Raw genomic sequence first — 21,406 nt, 5'->3', positions numbered from 1 at the left:
TATGGTATAACGTTATATGGTATAACGTTGTATGGTATAACGTTATAACGTAATACGTTATATGGTACAACGTTATAACGTATTACGCTATATGGTATAACGTTATATGGTATAACGTTATATGGTTTAACGTTATAACGTATTACGTTATATGGTATAACGTTATATGGTATAACGTTGTATGGTATAACGTTATAACGTAATACGTTATATGGTATAACGTTATATGGTATAACGTTATAACATATTACGTTATATGGTATAACGTAATAACGTATTACGTTATATGGTATAACGTTATACCGTATTACGTTATGTAGTACAACGTTATAAGGTATAACGTAATACGTTATATGGTACAACGTTATAAAGTATTACGTTATATGGTATAACGTTATATGGTATAGGGTTATAACGTAATACGTTATATAGTATAACGTTATAACGTATTACGTTATATGGTACAACGTTATAACGTATTACGTTATATGGTACAACGTTATAACGTATTACGTTATTAGGTATAACGTTATAACGTATTACGTTATGTAGTACAACGTTGTAAGGTATAACGTAATACGTTATATGGTACAAAGTTATAACGTATTACGTTATATGGTATAACGTTATATGGTATAGGGTCATAACGTAATACGTTATATAGTATAACGTTATAACGTATTACGTTATATGGTACAACGTTATAACGTATTACGTTATATGGTATAACGTTATAACGTAATACGTTATATAGTATAACGTTATAACGTAATACGTTATATAGTATAACGTAATATGGTATAACGTTATAACGTATTACGTTATGTAGTACAACGTTATAGGGTATAACGTATTACGTTATATGGTATAATGTTATAACGTAATACGTTATATGGTATAACGTTATATGGTATAACGTTATAACGTAATACGTTATATAGTATAACGTTATATGGTATATCGTTATAACGTATTACGTTATATGGTATAACGTTATAACGTATTACGTTATGTAGTACAACGTTATAAGGTATAACGTAATACGTTATACGGTACAACGTTATAACGTATTACGTTATGTGGTATAACGTTATATGGTATAACGTTATAACGTATTACGTTATATGGTATAACGTTATATGGTATAACGTAATATGGTATAACGTTATAACGTATTACGTTATGTAGTACAACGTTATAAGGTATAACGTATTACGTTATATGGTATAATGTTATAACGTAATACGTTATATGGTATAACGTTATATGGTATAACGTTATAACGTAATACGTTATATAGTATAACGTTATATGGTATATCGTTATAACGTATTACGTTATATGGTATAACGTTATAACGTATTACGTTATGTAGTACAACGTTATAAGGTATAACGTAATACGTTATACGGTACAACGTTATAACGTATTACGTTATGTAGTACAACGTTATAAGGTATAACGTAATACGTTATACGGTACAACGTTATAACGTATTACGTTATATGGTATAACGTTATATGGTATAACGTTATAACGTATTGCGTTATATGGTATAACGTTATATGGTATAACGTTATATGGTATAACGTTAAAACGTATTACGTTATATGGTATAACGTTATATGGTATAACGTTATAACGTATTACGTTATATGGTATAACGTTATATGGTATAGGGTTATAACGTAATACGTTATATAGTATAACGTTATAACGTATTACTTTATATGGTACAACGTTATAACGTATTACGCTATATGGTATAACGTTATATTGTATTACGTTATATGGTATAACGTTATATGGTATAACATTATAACGTAATACGTTATATAGTATAAGGTTATATGGTATAACGTTATAACGTATTACGTTATACGGTATAACGTTATAACGTATTACGTTATGTAGTACAACGTTATAAGGTATAACGTAATACGTTATATGGTACAACGTTATAACGTATTACGTTATACGGTATAACGTTATATGGTATAGGGTCATAACGTAATACGTTATATAGTATAACGTTATAACGTATTACGTTATATGGTACAACGTTATAACGTATTACGTTATGTAGTACAACGTTATAAGGTATAACGTAATACGTTATACGGTACAACGTTATAACGTATTACGTTATGTGGTATAACGTTATAAGGTATAACGTAATACGTTATACGGTACAACGTTATAACGTATTACGTTATGTGGTATAACGTTATATGGTATAACGTTATAACGTATTACGTTATGTAGTACAACGTTATAAGGTATAACGTAATTCGTTATATGGTACAACGTTATAACGTATTACGTTATACGGTATAACGTTATATGGTATAGGGTCATAACGTAATACGTTATATAGTATAACGTTATAACGTATTACGTTATATGGTATATCGTTATAACGTATTACGTTATATGGTATAACGTTATAACGTATTACGTTATGTAGTACAACGTTATAAGGTATAACGTAATACGTTATACGGTACAACGTTATAACGTATTACGTTGTGTGGTATAACGTTATATGGTATAACGTTATAACGTATTACGTTATATGGTATAACGTTATATGGTATAACGTAATATGGTATAACGTTATAACGTATTACGTTATGTAGTACAACGTTATAAGGTATAACGTATTACGTTATATGGTATAATGTTATAACGTAATACGTTATATGGTATAACGTTATATGGTATAACGTTATAACGTAATACGTTATATAGTATAACGTTATATGGTATATCGTTATAACGTATTACGTTATATGGTATAACGTTATAACGTATTACGTTATGTAGTACAACGTTATAAGGTATAACGTAATACGTTATACGGTACAACGTTATAACGTATTACGTTATGTAGTACAACGTTATAAGGTATAACGTAATACGTTATACGGTACAACGTTATAACGTATTACGTTATATGGTATAACGTTATATGGTATAACGTTATAACGTATTGCGTTATATGGTATAACGTTATATGGTATAACGTTATATGGTATAACGTTAAAACGTATTACGTTATATGGTATAACGTTATATGGTATAACGTTATAACGTATTACGTTATATGGTATAACGTTATATGGTATAGGGTTATAACGTAATACGTTATATAGTATAACGTTATAACGTATTACTTTATATGGTACAACGTTATAACGTATTACGCTATATGGTATAACGTTATATTGTATTACGTTATATGGTATAACGTTATATGGTATAACATTATAACGTAATACGTTATATAGTATAACGTTATATGGTATAACGTTATAACGTATTACGTTATACGGTATAACGTTATAACGTATTACGTTATGTAGTACAACGTTATAAGGTATAACGTAATACGTTATATGGTACAACGTTATAACGTATTACGTTATACGGTATAACGTTATATGGTATAGGGTCATAACGTAATACGTTATATAGTATAACGTTATAACGTATTACGTTATATGGTACAACGTTATAACGTATTACGTTATATGGTATAACGTTATAACGTAATACGTTATATAGTATAACGTTATATGGTATAACGTTATAACGTATTACGTTATATGGTATAACGTTATAACGTATTACGTTATATGGTATAACGTTAGAACGTATTACGTTATATGGTATAACGTTATAACGTAATACGTTATATAGTATAACGTTATATGGTATAACGTTATAACGTATTACGTTATGTAGTACAACGTTATAAGGTATAACGTATTACGTTATATGGTATAATGTTATAACGTAATACGTTATATGGTATAACATTATATGGTATAACGTTATAACGTAATACGTTATATAGTATAACGTTATATGGTATATCGTTATAACGTATTACGTTATATGGTATAACGTTATATGGTATAACGTTTTAACGTATTACGTTATATGGTACAACGTTATAACGTATTACGTTATATGGTATAACGTTATATGGTATAACGATATAACATATTACGTTAAATGGTATAACGTTATATGGTATAACGTTATAACGTATTACGTTATATGGTATAACGTTATATGGTATAACGTTATATGTTATATCGTTATAACGTATTACGTTATATGGTATAACGTTATATGGTATAACGTTATATGGTATAACGTTATATGGTATAACGTTATATGGTATAACGTTATAACGTAATACGTTATATAGTATAACGTTATATGGTATATCGTTATAACGTATTACGTTATATGGTATAACGTTATATGGTATAACGTTATAACGTATTACGTTATATGGTACAACGTTATAACGTATGACGTTATATGGTATAACGTTATATGGTATAACGTTATAACGTATTACGTTATATGGTATAACGTTATATGGTATAACGTTATATGGTATAACGTTATATGGTATAACGTTATATGGTATAACGTTATAACGTATTACGTTATATGGTATAACGTTATAACGTATTACGTTATATGGTATAACGTTATAAGGTATTACGTTATGTAGTACAAGGTTATAATGTATAACGTTATAACGTATTACGTTATATGGTATAACGTTATAACGTATTACGTTATATGGTATAACGTTATAAGGTATTACGTTAAGTAGTACAAGGTTATAATGTATAACGTTATAACGTATTACGTTATATGGTATAACGTCATATGGTATAACGTTATATGGTATAACGTTATAACGTATTACGTTATATGGTATAACGTTATAACGTATTACGTTATATGGTATAACGTTATATGGTATAACGTTATAACGTATTACGTTATATGGTATAACGTTATAACGTAATACGTTATATGGTATAACGTTATATGGTATAACGTTATAACATATTACGTTATATGGAATAACGTTATAACGTATTACGTTATATGGTATAACGTTATATGGTATAACGTTATAACGTAATACGTTATATGGTATAACGTTATAACGTAATACGTTATATGGTACAACGTTATAACATATTACGTTATATGGTATAACGTTATAACGTATTACGTTATATGGTATAACGTTATAACGTAATACGTTATATGGTATAACGTTATATGGTATAATGATATAACATATTACGTTATATGGAATAACGTTATAACGTATTACGTTATATGGTATAACGTTATATGGTATAACGTTATATGGTATAACGCTATAACGTATTACGTTATATGGTATAACGTTATAATGTATTACGTTATATGGTATAACGTTATATGGTATAACGTTATAACGTAATACGTTATATGGTATAACGTTATATGGTATAACGTTATAACGTATTACGTTACATGGTATAACGTTATAACGTAATACGTTATATGGTACAACGTTATAACATATTACGTTATATGGTATAACGTTATATGGTATAACGTTATAACGTAATACGTTATATAGTATAACGTTATATGGTATAACGTTATAACGTATTACGTTATGTAGTACAACGTTATAAGGTATAACGTATTACGTTATATGGTATAATGTTATAACGTAATACGTTATATGGTATAACATTATATGGTATAACGTTATAACGTAATACGTTATATAGTATAACGTTATATGGTATATCGTTATAACGTATTACGTTATATGGTATAACGTTATATGGTATAACGTTATAACGTATTACGTTATATGGTACAACGTTATAACGTATTACGTTATATGGTATAACGTTATATGGTATAACGATATAACATATTACGTTAAATGGTATAACGTTATATGGTATAACGTTATAACGTATTACGTTATATGGTATAACGTTATATGGTATAACGTTATATGTTATATCGTTATAACGTATTACGTTATATGGTATAACGTTATATGGTATAACGTTATATGGTATAACGTTATATGGTATAACGTTATATGGTATAACGTTATAACGTAATACGTTATATAGTATAACGTTATATGGTATATCGTTATAACGTATTACGTTATATGGTATCACGTTATATGGTATAACGTTATAACGTATTACGTTATATGGTACAACGTTATAACGTATGACGTTATATGGTATAACGTTATATGGTATAAGGTTATAACGTATTACGTTATATGGTATAACGTTATATGGTATAACGTTATATGGTATAACGTTATATGGTATAACGTTATATGGTATAACGTTATAACGTATTACGTTATATGGTATAACGTTATAACGTATTACGTTATATGGTATAACGTTGTAAGGTATTACGTTATGTAGTACAAGGTTATAATGTATAACGTTATAACGTATTACGTTATATGGTATAACGTCATATGGTATAACGTTATATGGTATAACGTTATAACGTATTACGTTATATGGTATAACGTTATAACGTATTACGTTATATGGTATAACGTTATATGGTATAACGTTATAACGTATTACGTTATATGGTATAACGTTATAACGTAATACGTTATATGGTATAACGTTATATGGTATAACGTTATAACATATTACGTTATATGGAATAACGTTATAACGTATTACGTTATATGGTATAACGTTATATGGTATAACGTTATAACGTAATACGTTATATGGTATAACGTTATAACGTAATACGTTATATGGTACAACGTTATAACATATTACGTTATATGGTATAACGTTATAACGTATTACGTTATATGGTATAACGTTATAACGTAATACGTTATATGGTATAACGTTATATGGTATAACGATATAACATATTACGTTATATGGAATAACGTTATAACGTATTACGTTATATGGTATAACGTTATATGGTATAACGTTATATGGTATAACGCTATAACGTATTACGTTATATGGTATAACGTTATAATGTATTACGTTATATGGTATAACGTTATATGGTATAACGTTATAACGTAATACGTTATATGGTATAACGTTATATGGTATAACGTTATAACGTATTACGTTACATGGTATAACGTTATAACGTAATACGTTATATGGTACAACGTTATAACATATTACGTTATATGGTATAACGTTATATGGTATAACATTATAACGTAATACATTATATAGTATAACGTTATATGGTATAACGTTATAACGTATTACGTTATATGGTATAACGTTATAAAGTAATACGTTATATAGTATAACCTTATATGGTATAACGATATAACGTATTACGTTATATGGTATAACGTTATATGGTATAACGATATAACATATTACGTTATATGGTATAACGTTATAACGTATTACGTTATATGGTATAACGTTATAAGGTATTACGTTATGTAGTACAAGGTTATAATGTATAACGTTATAACGTATTACGTTATATGGTATAACGTTATATGGTATAACGTTATATGGTATAACGTTATAACGTATTACGTTATATGGTATAACGTTATAACGTATTACGTTATATGGTATAACGTTATAAGGTATTACGTTATGTAGTACAAGGTTATAATGTATAACGTTATAACGTATTACGTTATATGGTATAACGTCATATGGTATAACGTTATATGGTATAACGTTATAACGTATTACGTTATATGGTATAACGTTATATGGTATAACGTTGTATGGTATAACGTTATAACGTAATACGTTATATGGTACAACGTTATAACGTATTACGCTATATGGTATAACGTTATATGGTATAACGTTATATGGTTTAACGTTATAACGTATTACGTTATATGGTATAACGTTATATGGTATAACGTTGTATGGTATAACGTTATAACGTAATACGTTATATGGTACAACGTTATAACGTATTACGCTATATGGTATAACGTTATATGGTATAACGTTATATGGTTTAACGTTATAACGTATTACGTTATATGGTATAACGTTATATGGTATAACGTTGTATGGTATAACGTTATAACGTAATACGTTATATGGTATAACGTTATATGGTATAACGTTATAACATATTACGTTATATGGTATAACGTAATAACGTATTACGTTATATGGTATAACGTTATACCGTATTACGTTATGTAGTACAACGTTATAAGGTATAACGTAATACGTTATATGGTACAACGTTATAAAGTATTACGTTATATGGTATAACGTTATATGGTATAGGGTTATAACGTAATACGTTATATAGTATAACGTTATAACGTATTACGTTATATGGTACAACGTTATAACGTATTACGTTATATGGTATAACGTTATAACGTATTACGTTATTAGGTATAACGTTATAACGTATTACGTTATGTAGTACAACGTTGTAAGGTATAACGTAATACGTTATATGGTACAAAGTTATAACGTATTACGTTATATGGTATAACGTTATATGGTATAGGGTCATAACGTAATACGTTATATAGTATAACGTTATAACGTATTACGTTATATGGTACAACGTTATAACGTATTACGTTATATGGTATAACGTTATAACGTAATACGTTATATAGTATAACGTTATAACGTAATACGTTATATAGTATAACGTAATATGGTATAACGTTATAACGTATTACGTTATGTAGTACAACGTTATAGGGTATAACGTATTACGTTATATGGTATAATGTTATAACGTAATACGTTATATGGTATAACGTTATATGGTATAACGTTATAACGTAATACGTTATATAGTATAACGTTATATGGTATATCGTTATAACGTATTACGTTATATGGTATAACGTTATAACGTATTACGTTATGTAGTACAACGTTATAAGGTATAACGTAATACGTTATACGGTACAACGTTATAACGTATTACGTTATGTGGTATAACGTTATATGGTATAACGTTATAACGTATTACGTTATATGGTATAACGTTATATGGTATAACGTAATATGGTATAACGTTATAACGTATTACGTTATGTAGTACAACGTTATAAGGTATAACGTATTACGTTATATGGTATAATGTTATAACGTAATACGTTATATGGTATAACGTTATATGGTATAACGTTATAACGTAATACGTTATATAGTATAACGTTATATGGTATATCGTTATAACGTATTACGTTATATGGTATAACGTTATAACGTATTACGTTATGTAGTACAACGTTATAAGGTATAACGTAATACGTTATACGGTACAACGTTATAACGTATTACGTTATGTAGTACAACGTTATAAGGTATAACGTAATACGTTATACGGTACAACGTTATAACGTATTACGTTATATGGTATAACGTTATATGGTATAACGTTATAACGTATTGCGTTATATGGTATAACGTTATATGGTATAACGTTATATGGTATAACGTTAAAACGTATTACGTTATATGGTATAACGTTATATGGTATAACGTTATAACGTATTACGTTATATGGTATAACGTTATATGGTATAGGGTTATAACGTAATACGTTATATAGTATAACGTTATAACGTATTACTTTATATGGTACAACGTTATAACGTATTACGCTATATGGTATAACGTTATATTGTATTACGTTATATGGTATAACGTTATATGGTATAACATTATAACGTAATACGTTATATAGTATAAGGTTATATGGTATAACGTTATAACGTATTACGTTATACGGTATAACGTTATAACGTATTACGTTATGTAGTACAACGTTATAAGGTATAACGTAATACGTTATATGGTACAACGTTATAACGTATTACGTTATACGGTATAACGTTATATGGTATAGGGTCATAACGTAATACGTTATATAGTATAACGTTATAACGTATTACGTTATATGGTACAACGTTATAACGTATTACGTTATGTAGTACAACGTTATAAGGTATAACGTAATACGTTATACGGTACAACGTTATAACGTATTACGTTATGTGGTATAACGTTATAAGGTATAACGTAATACGTTATACGGTACAACGTTATAACGTATTACGTTATGTGGTATAACGTTATATGGTATAACGTTATAACGTATTACGTTATGTAGTACAACGTTATAAGGTATAACGTAATTCGTTATATGGTACAACGTTATAACGTATTACGTTATACGGTATAACGTTATATGGTATAGGGTCATAACGTAATACGTTATATAGTATAACGTTATAACGTATTACGTTATATGGTATATCGTTATAACGTATTACGTTATATGGTATAACGTTATAACGTATTACGTTATGTAGTACAACGTTATAAGGTATAACGTAATACGTTATACGGTACAACGTTATAACGTATTACGTTGTGTGGTATAACGTTATATGGTATAACGTTATAACGTATTACGTTATATGGTATAACGTTATATGGTATAACGTAATATGGTATAACGTTATAACGTATTACGTTATGTAGTACAACGTTATAAGGTATAACGTATTACGTTATATGGTATAATGTTATAACGTAATACGTTATATGGTATAACGTTATATGGTATAACGTTATAACGTAATACGTTATATAGTATAACGTTATATGGTATATCGTTATAACGTATTACGTTATATGGTATAACGTTATAACGTATTACGTTATGTAGTACAACGTTATAAGGTATAACGTAATACGTTATACGGTACAACGTTATAACGTATTACGTTATGTAGTACAACGTTATAAGGTATAACGTAATACGTTATACGGTACAACGTTATAACGTATTACGTTATATGGTATAACGTTATATGGTATAACGTTATAACGTATTGCGTTATATGGTATAACGTTATATGGTATAACGTTATATGGTATAACGTTAAAACGTATTACGTTATATGGTATAACGTTATATGGTATAACGTTATAACGTATTACGTTATATGGTATAACGTTATATGGTATAGGGTTATAACGTAATACGTTATATAGTATAACGTTATAACGTATTACTTTATATGGTACAACGTTATAACGTATTACGCTATATGGTATAACGTTATATTGTATTACGTTATATGGTATAACGTTATATGGTATAACATTATAACGTAATACGTTATATAGTATAACGTTATATGGTATAACGTTATAACGTATTACGTTATACGGTATAACGTTATAACGTATTACGTTATGTAGTACAACGTTATAAGGTATAACGTAATACGTTATATGGTACAACGTTATAACGTATTACGTTATACGGTATAACGTTATATGGTATAGGGTCATAACGTAATACGTTATATAGTATAACGTTATAACGTATTACGTTATATGGTACAACGTTATAACGTATTACGTTATATGGTATAACGTTATAACGTAATACGTTATATAGTATAACGTTATATGGTATAACGTTATAACGTATTACGTTATGTAGTACAACGTTATAAGGTATAACGTATTACGTTATATGGTATAATGTTATAACGTAATACGTTATATGGTATAACATTATATGGTATAACGTTATAACGTAATACGTTATATAGTATAACGTTATATGGTATATCGTTATAACGTATTACGTTATATGGTATAACGTTATATGGTATAACGTTATAACGTATTACGTTATATGGTACAACGTTATAACGTATTACGTTATATGGTATAACGTTATATGGTATAACGATATAACATATTACGTTAAATGGTATAACGTTATATGGTATAACGTTATAACGTATTACGTTATATGGTATAACGTTATATGGTATAACGTTATATGTTATATCGTTATAACGTATTACGTTATATGGTATAACGTTATATGGTATAACGTTATATGGTATAACGTTATATGGTATAACGTTATATGGTATAACGTTATAACGTAATACGTTATATAGTATAACGTTATATGGTATATCGTTATAACGTATTACGTTATATGGTATAACGTTATATGGTATAACGTTATAACGTATTACGTTATATGGTACAACGTTATAACGTATGACGTTATATGGTATAACGTTATATGGTATAACGTTATAACGTATTACGTTATATGGTATAACGTTATATGGTATAACGTTATATGGTATAACGTTATATGGTATAACGTTATATGGTATAACGTTATAACGTATTACGTTATATGGTATAACGTTATAACGTATTACGTTATATGGTATAACGTTATAAGGTATTACGTTATGTAGTACAAGGTTATAATGTATAACGTTATAACGTATTACGTTATATGGTATAACGTTATAACGTATTACGTTATATGGTATAACGTTATAAGGTATTACGTTATGTAGTACAAGGTTATAATGTATAACGTTATAACGTATTACGTTATATGGTATAACGTCATATGGTATAACGTTATATGGTATAACGTTATAACGTATTACGTAATATGGTATAACGTTATAACGTATTACGTTATATGGTATAACGTTATATGGTATAACGTTATAACGTATTACGTTATATGGTATAACGTTATAACGTAATACGTTATATGGTATAACGTTATATGGTATAACGTTATAACATATTACGTTATATGGAATAACGTTATAACGTATTACGTTATATGGTATAACGTTATATGGTATAACGTTATAACGTAATACGTTATATGGTATAACGTTATAACGTAATACGTTATATGGTACAACGTTATAACATATTACGTTATATGGTATAACGTTATAACGTATTACGTTATATGGTATAACGTTATAACGTAATACGTTATATGGTATAACGTTATATGGTATAATGATATAACATATTACGTTATATGGAATAACGTTATAACGTATTACGTTATATGGTATAACGTTATATGGTATAACGTTATATGGTATAACGCTATAACGTATTACGTTATATGGTATAACGTTATAATGTATTACGTTATATGGTATAACGTTATATGGTATAACGTTATAACGTAATACGTTATATGGTATAACGTTATATGGTATAACGTTATAACGTATTACGTTACATGGTATAACGTTATAACGTAATACGTTATATGGTACAACGTTATAACATATTACGTTATATGGTATAACGTTATATGGTATAACGTTATAACGTAATACGTTATATAGTATAACGTTATATGGTATAACGTTATAACGTATTACGTTATGTAGTACAACGTTATAAGGTATAACGTATTACGTTATATGGTATAATGTTATAACGTAATACGTTATATGGTATAACATTATATGGTATAACGTTATAACGTAATACGTTATATAGTATAACGTTATATGGTATATCGTTATAACGTATTACGTTATATGGTATAACGTTATATGGTATAACGTTATAACGTATTACGTTATATGGTACAACGTTATAACGTATTACGTTATATGGTATAACGTTATATGGTATAACGATATAACATATTACGTTAAATGGTATAACGTTATATGGTATAACGTTATAACGTATTACGTTATATGGTATAACGTTATATGGTATAACGTTATATGTTATATCGTTATAACGTATTACGTTATATGGTATAACGTTATATGGTATAACGTTATATGGTATAACGTTATATGGTATAACGTTATATGGTATAACGTTATAACGTAATACGTTATATAGTATAACGTTATATGGTATATCGTTATAACGTATTACGTTATATGGTATCACGTTATATGGTATAACGTTATAACGTATTACGTTATATGGTACAACGTTATAACGTATGACGTTATATGGTATAACGTTATATGGTATAACGTTATAACGTATTACGTTATATGGTATAACGTTATATGGTATAACGTTATATGGTATAACGTTATATGGTATAACGTTATATGGTATAACGTTATAACGTATTACGTTATATGGTATAACGTTATAACGTATTACGTTATATGGTATAACGTTGTAAGGTATTACGTTATGTAGTACAAGGTTATAATGTATAACGTTATAACGTATTACGTTATATGGTATAACGTCATATGGTATAACGTTATATGGTATAACGTTATAACGTATTACGTTATATGGTATAACGTTATAACGTATTACGTTATATGGTATAACGTTATATGGTATAACGTTATAACGTATTACGTTATATGGTATAACGTTATAACGTAATACGTTATATGGTATAACGTTATATGGTATAACGTTATAACATATTACGTTATATGGAATAACGTTATAACGTATTACGTTATATGGTATAACGTTATATGGTATAACGTTATAACGTAATACGTTATATGGTATAACGTTATAACGTAATACGTTATATGGTACAACGTTATAACATATTACGTTATATGGTATAACGTTATAACGTATTACGTTATATGGTATAACGTTATAACGTAATACGTTATATGGTATAACGTTATATGGTATAACGATATAACATATTACGTTATATGGAATAACGTTATAACGTATTACGTTATATGGTATAACGTTATATGGTATAACGTTATATGGTATAACGCTATAACGTATTACGTTATATGGTATAACGTTATAATGTATTACGTTATATGGTATAACGTTATATGGTATAACGTTATAACGTAATACGTTATATGGTATAACGTTATATGGTATAACGTTATAACGTATTACGTTACATGGTATAACGTTATAACGTAATACGTTATATGGTACAACGTTATAACATATTACGTTATATGGTATAACGTTATATGGTATAACATTATAACGTAATACATTATATAGTATAACGTTATATGGTATAACGTTATAACGTATTACGTTATATGGTATAACGTTATAAAGTAATACGTTATATAGTATAACCTTATATGGTATAACGATATAACGTATTACGTTATATGGTATAACGTTATATGGTATAACGATATAACATATTACGTTATATGGTATAACGTTATAACGTATTACGTTATATGGTATAACGTTATAAGGTATTACGTTATGTAGTACAAGGTTATAATGTATAACGTTATAACGTATTACGTTATATGGTATAACGTTATATGGTATAACGTTATATGGTATAACGTTATAACGTATTACGTTATATGGTATAACGTTATAACGTATTACGTTATATGGTATAACGTTATAAGGTATTACGTTATGTAGTACAAGGTTATAATGTATAACGTTATAACGTATTACGTTATATGGTATAACGTCATATGGTATAACGTTATATGGTATAACGTTATAACGTATTACGTTATATGGTATAACGTTATAACGTATTACGTTATATGGTATAACGTTATATGGTATAACGTTATAACGTATTACGTTATATGGTATAACGTAATAACGTAATACGTTATATGGTATAACGTTATATGGTATAACGTTATAACATATTACGTTATATGGAATAACGTTATAACGTATTACGTTATATGGTATAACGTTATAACGTATTACGTTATATGGTATAACGTTATATGGTATAACGTTATAACGTAATACGTTATATGGTATAACGTTATAACGTAATACGTTATATGGTACAACGTTATAACATATTACGTTATATGGTATAACGTTATAACGTATTACGTTATATGGTATAACGTTATAACGTAATACGTTATATGGTATAACGTTATATGGTATAACGATATAACATATTACGTTATATGGAATAACGTTATAACATATTACGTTATATGGTATAACGTTATATGGTATAACGTTATATGGTATAACGCTATAACGTATTACGTTATATGGTATAACGTTATAATGTATTACGTTATATGGTATAACGTTATATGGTATAACGTTATAACGTAATACGTTATATGGTATAACGTTATATGGTATAACGTTATAACGTATTACGTTACATGGTATAACGTTATAACGTAATACGTTATATGGTACAACGTTATAACATATTACGTTATATGGTATAACGTTATATGGTATAACATTATAACGTAATACATTATATAGTATAACGTTATATGGTATAACGATATAACATATTACGTTATATGGAATAACGTTATAACGTATTACGTTATATGGTATAACGTTATATGGTATAACGTTATAACGTATTACGTTATATGGTATAACGTTATATGGTATAACGTTATAACGTATTACGTTATATGGTATAACGTTATATGGTATAACGTTATAACGTATTACGTTATATGGTATAACGTTATAACATATTACGTTATATGGAATAACGTTATAACGTATTACGTTATATGGTATAACGTTATATGGTATAACGTTATAACGTATTACGTTATAAGGTATAACGTTATAACGTATTACGTTATATGGTATAACGTTATATGGTATAACGTTATATGGTATAACGTTATAACGTAATACGTTATATAGTATAACGTTATATGGTATATCGTTATAACGTATTACGTTATATGGTATAACGTTATATGGTATAACGTTATAACGTATTACGTTATATGGTACAACGTTATAACGTATTACGTTATATGGTATAACGTTATATGGTATAACGTTATAACGTATTACGTTATATGGTATAACGTTATATGGTATAACGTTATAACGTATTACGTTATATGGTATAACGTTATAACATATTACGTTATATGGAATAACGTTATAACGTATTACGTTATATGGTATAACGTTATATGGTATAACGTTATAACGTATTACGTTATAAGGTATAACGTTATAACGTATTACGTTATATGGTATAACGTTATATGGTATAACGTTATAACGTATTACGTTATATGGTATAACGTTATGACGTAATACGTTATATGGTATAACGTTATAACGTAATACGTTATATGGTATAACGTTATATGGTATATCGTTATAACGTATTACGTTATATGGTATAACGTTATATGGTATAACGTTATAACGTAATACGTTATATGGTATAGCGTTATATGGTATAACGTTATAACGTATTACGTTATATGGTATAACGTTATAACGTATTACGTTATATGGTATAACGTTATAAGGTATTACGTTATGTAGTACAAGGTTATAATGTATAACGTTATAACGTATTACGTTATATGGTATAACGTCATATGGTATAGCGTTATATGGTATAACGTTATAACGTATTACGTTATATGGTATAACGTTATAACGTATTACGTTATATGGTATAACGTTATATGGTATAACGTTATAACGTATTACGTTATATGGTATAACGTTATAACGTAATACGTTATATGGTATAACGTTATATGGTATAACGTTATAACATATTACGTTATATGGAATAACGTTATAACGTATTACGTTATATGGTATAACGTTATATGGTATAACGTTATAACGTAATACGTTATATGGTATAACGTTATAACGTAATACGTTATATGGTACAACGTTATAACATATTACGTTATATGGTATAACGTTATAACGTATTACGTTATATGGTATAACGTTATATGGTATAACGTTATATGGTATAACGTTATATGGTATAACGCTATAACGTATTACGTTATATGGTATAACGTTATAATGTATTACGTTATATGGTATAACGTTATATGGTATAACGTTATAACGTATTACGTTATATGGTATAACGTTATATGGTATAACGTTATAACGTATTACGTTATATGGTATAACGTTATAACATATTACGTTATATGGAATAACGTTATAACGTATTACGTTATATGGTATAACGTTATATGGTATAACGTTATAACGTATTACGTTATAAGGTATAACGTTATAACGTATTACGTTATATGGTATAACGTTATATGGTATAACGTTATAACGTAATACGTTATATGGTATAACGTTATATGGTATAACGTTATAACGTAATACGTTATATGGTATAACGTTATATGGTATAACGTTATATGGTATAACGTTATAACGTATTACGTTATATGGTATAACGTTATAACGTATTACGTTATATGGTATAACGTTATAAGGTATTACGTTATGTAGTACAAGGTTATAATGTATAACGTTATAACGTATTACGTTATATGGTATAACGTCATATGGTATAACGTTATATGGTATAACGTTATAACGTATTACGTTATATGGTATAACGTTATAACGTATTACGTTATATGGTATAACGTTATATGGTATAACGTTATAACGTATTACGTTATACGGTATAACGTTATAACGTAATACGTTATATGGTATAACGTTATATGGTATAACGTTATAACATATTACGTTATATGGAATAACGTTATAACGTATTACGTTATATGGTATAACGTTATATGGTATAACGTTATAATGTAATACGTTATATGGTATAACGTTATAACGTAATACGTTATATGGTACAACGTTATAACATATTACGTTATATGGTATAACGTTATAACGTATTACGTTATATGGTATAACGTTATATGGTATAACGTTATATGGTATAACGCTATAACGTATTACGTTATATGGTATAACGTTATATGGTATAACGCTATAACGTATTACGTTATATGGTATAACGTTATAATGTATTACGTTATATGGTATAACGTTATATGGTATAACGTTATAACGTATTACGTTATATGGTATAACGTTATAACGTAATACGTTATATGGTATAACGTTATATGGTATAACGTTATAACATATTACGCTATATGGAATAACGTTATAACGTATTACGTTATATGGTATAAAGTTATAACATATTACGTTATATGGAATAACGTTATAACGTAATACGTTATATAGTATAACGTTATATGGTATAACGTAATAACGTATTACGTTATATGGTATAACGTTATACCGTATTACGTTATGTAGTACAACGTTATAAGGTATAACGTAATACGTTATATGGTACAACGTTATAACGTATTACGTTATATGGTATAACGTTATATGGTATAGGGTTATAACGTAATACGTTATATAGTATAACTTTATAACGTATTACTTTATATGGTACAACGTTATAACGTATTACGCTATATGGTATAACGTTATATTGTATTACGTTATATGGTATAACGTTATATGGTATAACATTATAACGTAATACGTTATATAGTATAACGTTATATGGTATAACGTTATAACGTATTACGTTATTAGGTATAACGTTATAACGTATTACGTTATATGGTATAACGTTATAACGTATTACGTTATGTAGTACAACGTTATAAGGTATAACGTAATACGTTATATGGTACAACGTTATAACGTATTACGCTATATGGTATAACGTTATATGGTATAACGTTATATGGTATAACGTTATATGGTTTAACGTTATAACGTATTACGTTATATGGTATAACGTTATATGGTATAACGTTATATGGTATAACGTTATAACGTATTACGTTATATGGTATAACGTTATAACGTAATACGTTATATGGTATAACGTTATATGGTATAACGTTATAACATATTACGTTATATGGAATAACGTTATAACGTATTACGTTATATGGTATAAAGTTATAACATATTACGTTATATGGAATAACGTTATAACGTAATACGTTATATAGTATAACGTTATATGGTATAACGTAATAACGTATTACGTTATATGGTATAACGTTATACCGTATTACGTTATGTAGTACAACGTTATAAGGTATAACGTAATACGTTATACGGTACAACGTTATAACGTATTACGTTATATGGTATAACGTTATATGGTATAGGGTCATAACGTAATACGTTATATAGTATAACGTTATAACGTATTACGTTATATGGTACAACGTTATAACGTATTACGTTATATGGTATAACGTTATAACGTAATACGTTATATAGTATAACGTTATATGGTATAACGTTATAACGTATTACGTTATATGGTATAACGTTATAACGTATTACGTTATATGGTATAACGTTAGAACGTATTACGTTATATGGTATAACGTTATAACGTAATACGTTATATAGTATAACGTAATATGGTATAACGTTATAACGTATTACGTTATGTAGTACAACGTTATAAGGTATAACGTATTACGTTATATGGTATAATGTTATAACGTAATACGTTATATGGTATAACGTTATATGGTATAACGTTATAACGTAATACGTTATATAGTATAACGTTATATGGTATATCGTTATAACGTATTACGTTATATGGTATAACGTTATAACGTATTACGTTATGTAGTACAACGTTATAAGGTATAACGTAATACGTTATACGGTACAACGTTATAACGTATTACGTTATATGGTATAACGTTATATGGTATAGGGTCATAACGTAATACGTTATATAGTATAACGTTATAACGTATTACGTTATATGGTACAACGTTATAACGTATTACGTTATATGGTATAACGTTATAACGTAATACGTTATATAGTATAACGTTATATGGTATAACGTTATAACGTATTACGTTATATGGTATAACGTTATAACGTATTACGTTATATGGTATAACGTTAGAACGTATTACGTTATATGGTATAACGTTATAACGTAATACGTTATATAGTATAACGTAATATGGTATAACGTTATAACGTATTACGTTATGTAGTACAACGTTATAAGGTATAACGTATTACGTTATATGGTATAATGTTATAACGTAATACGTTATATGGTATAACGTTATATGGTATAACGTTATAACGTAATACGTTATATAGTATAACGTTATATGGTATATCGTTATAACGTATTACGTTATATGGTATAACGTTATAACGTATTACGTTATGTAGTACAACGTTATAAGGTATAACGTAATACGTTATATGGTACAACGTTATAACGTATTACGCTATATGATATAACGTTATATGGTATAACGTTATATGGTTTAACGTTATAACGTATTACGTTATATGGTATAACGTTATATGGTATAACGTTATATGGTATAACGTTATAACGTATTACGTTATATGGTATAACGTTATAACGTAATACGTTATATGGTATAACGTTATATGGTATAACGTTATAACATATTACGTTATATGGAATAACGTTATAACGTATTACGTTATATGGTATAAAGTTATAACATATTACGTTATATGGAATAACGTTATAACGTAATACGTTATATAGTATAACGTTATATGGTATAACGTAATAACGTATTACGTTATATGGTATAACGTTATACCGTATTACGTTATGTAGTACAGCGTTATAAGGTATAACGTAATACGTTATATGGTACAACGTTATAAAGTATTACGTTATATGGTATAACGTTATATGGTATAGGGTTATAACGTAATACGTTATATAGTATAACTTTATAACGTATTACTTTATATGGTACAACGTTATAACGTATTACGCTATATGGTATAACGTTATATTGTATTACGTTATATGGTATAACGTTATATGGTATAACATTATAACGTAATACGTTATATAGTATAACGTTATATGGTATAACGTTATAACGTAT

The sequence above is a fragment of the Bombus flavifrons genome, chromosome 1 (assembly GCF_040668555.2).
Source record: "Bombus flavifrons isolate JBK064 chromosome 1, iyBomFlav1_principal, whole genome shotgun sequence".
In the NCBI taxonomy this organism is placed as follows: Eukaryota; Metazoa; Arthropoda; class Insecta; order Hymenoptera; family Apidae; genus Bombus; species Bombus flavifrons.
The sequence above is the reverse complement of the archived record's forward strand: the minus strand, read 5'-3'. Positions refer to the sequence as shown.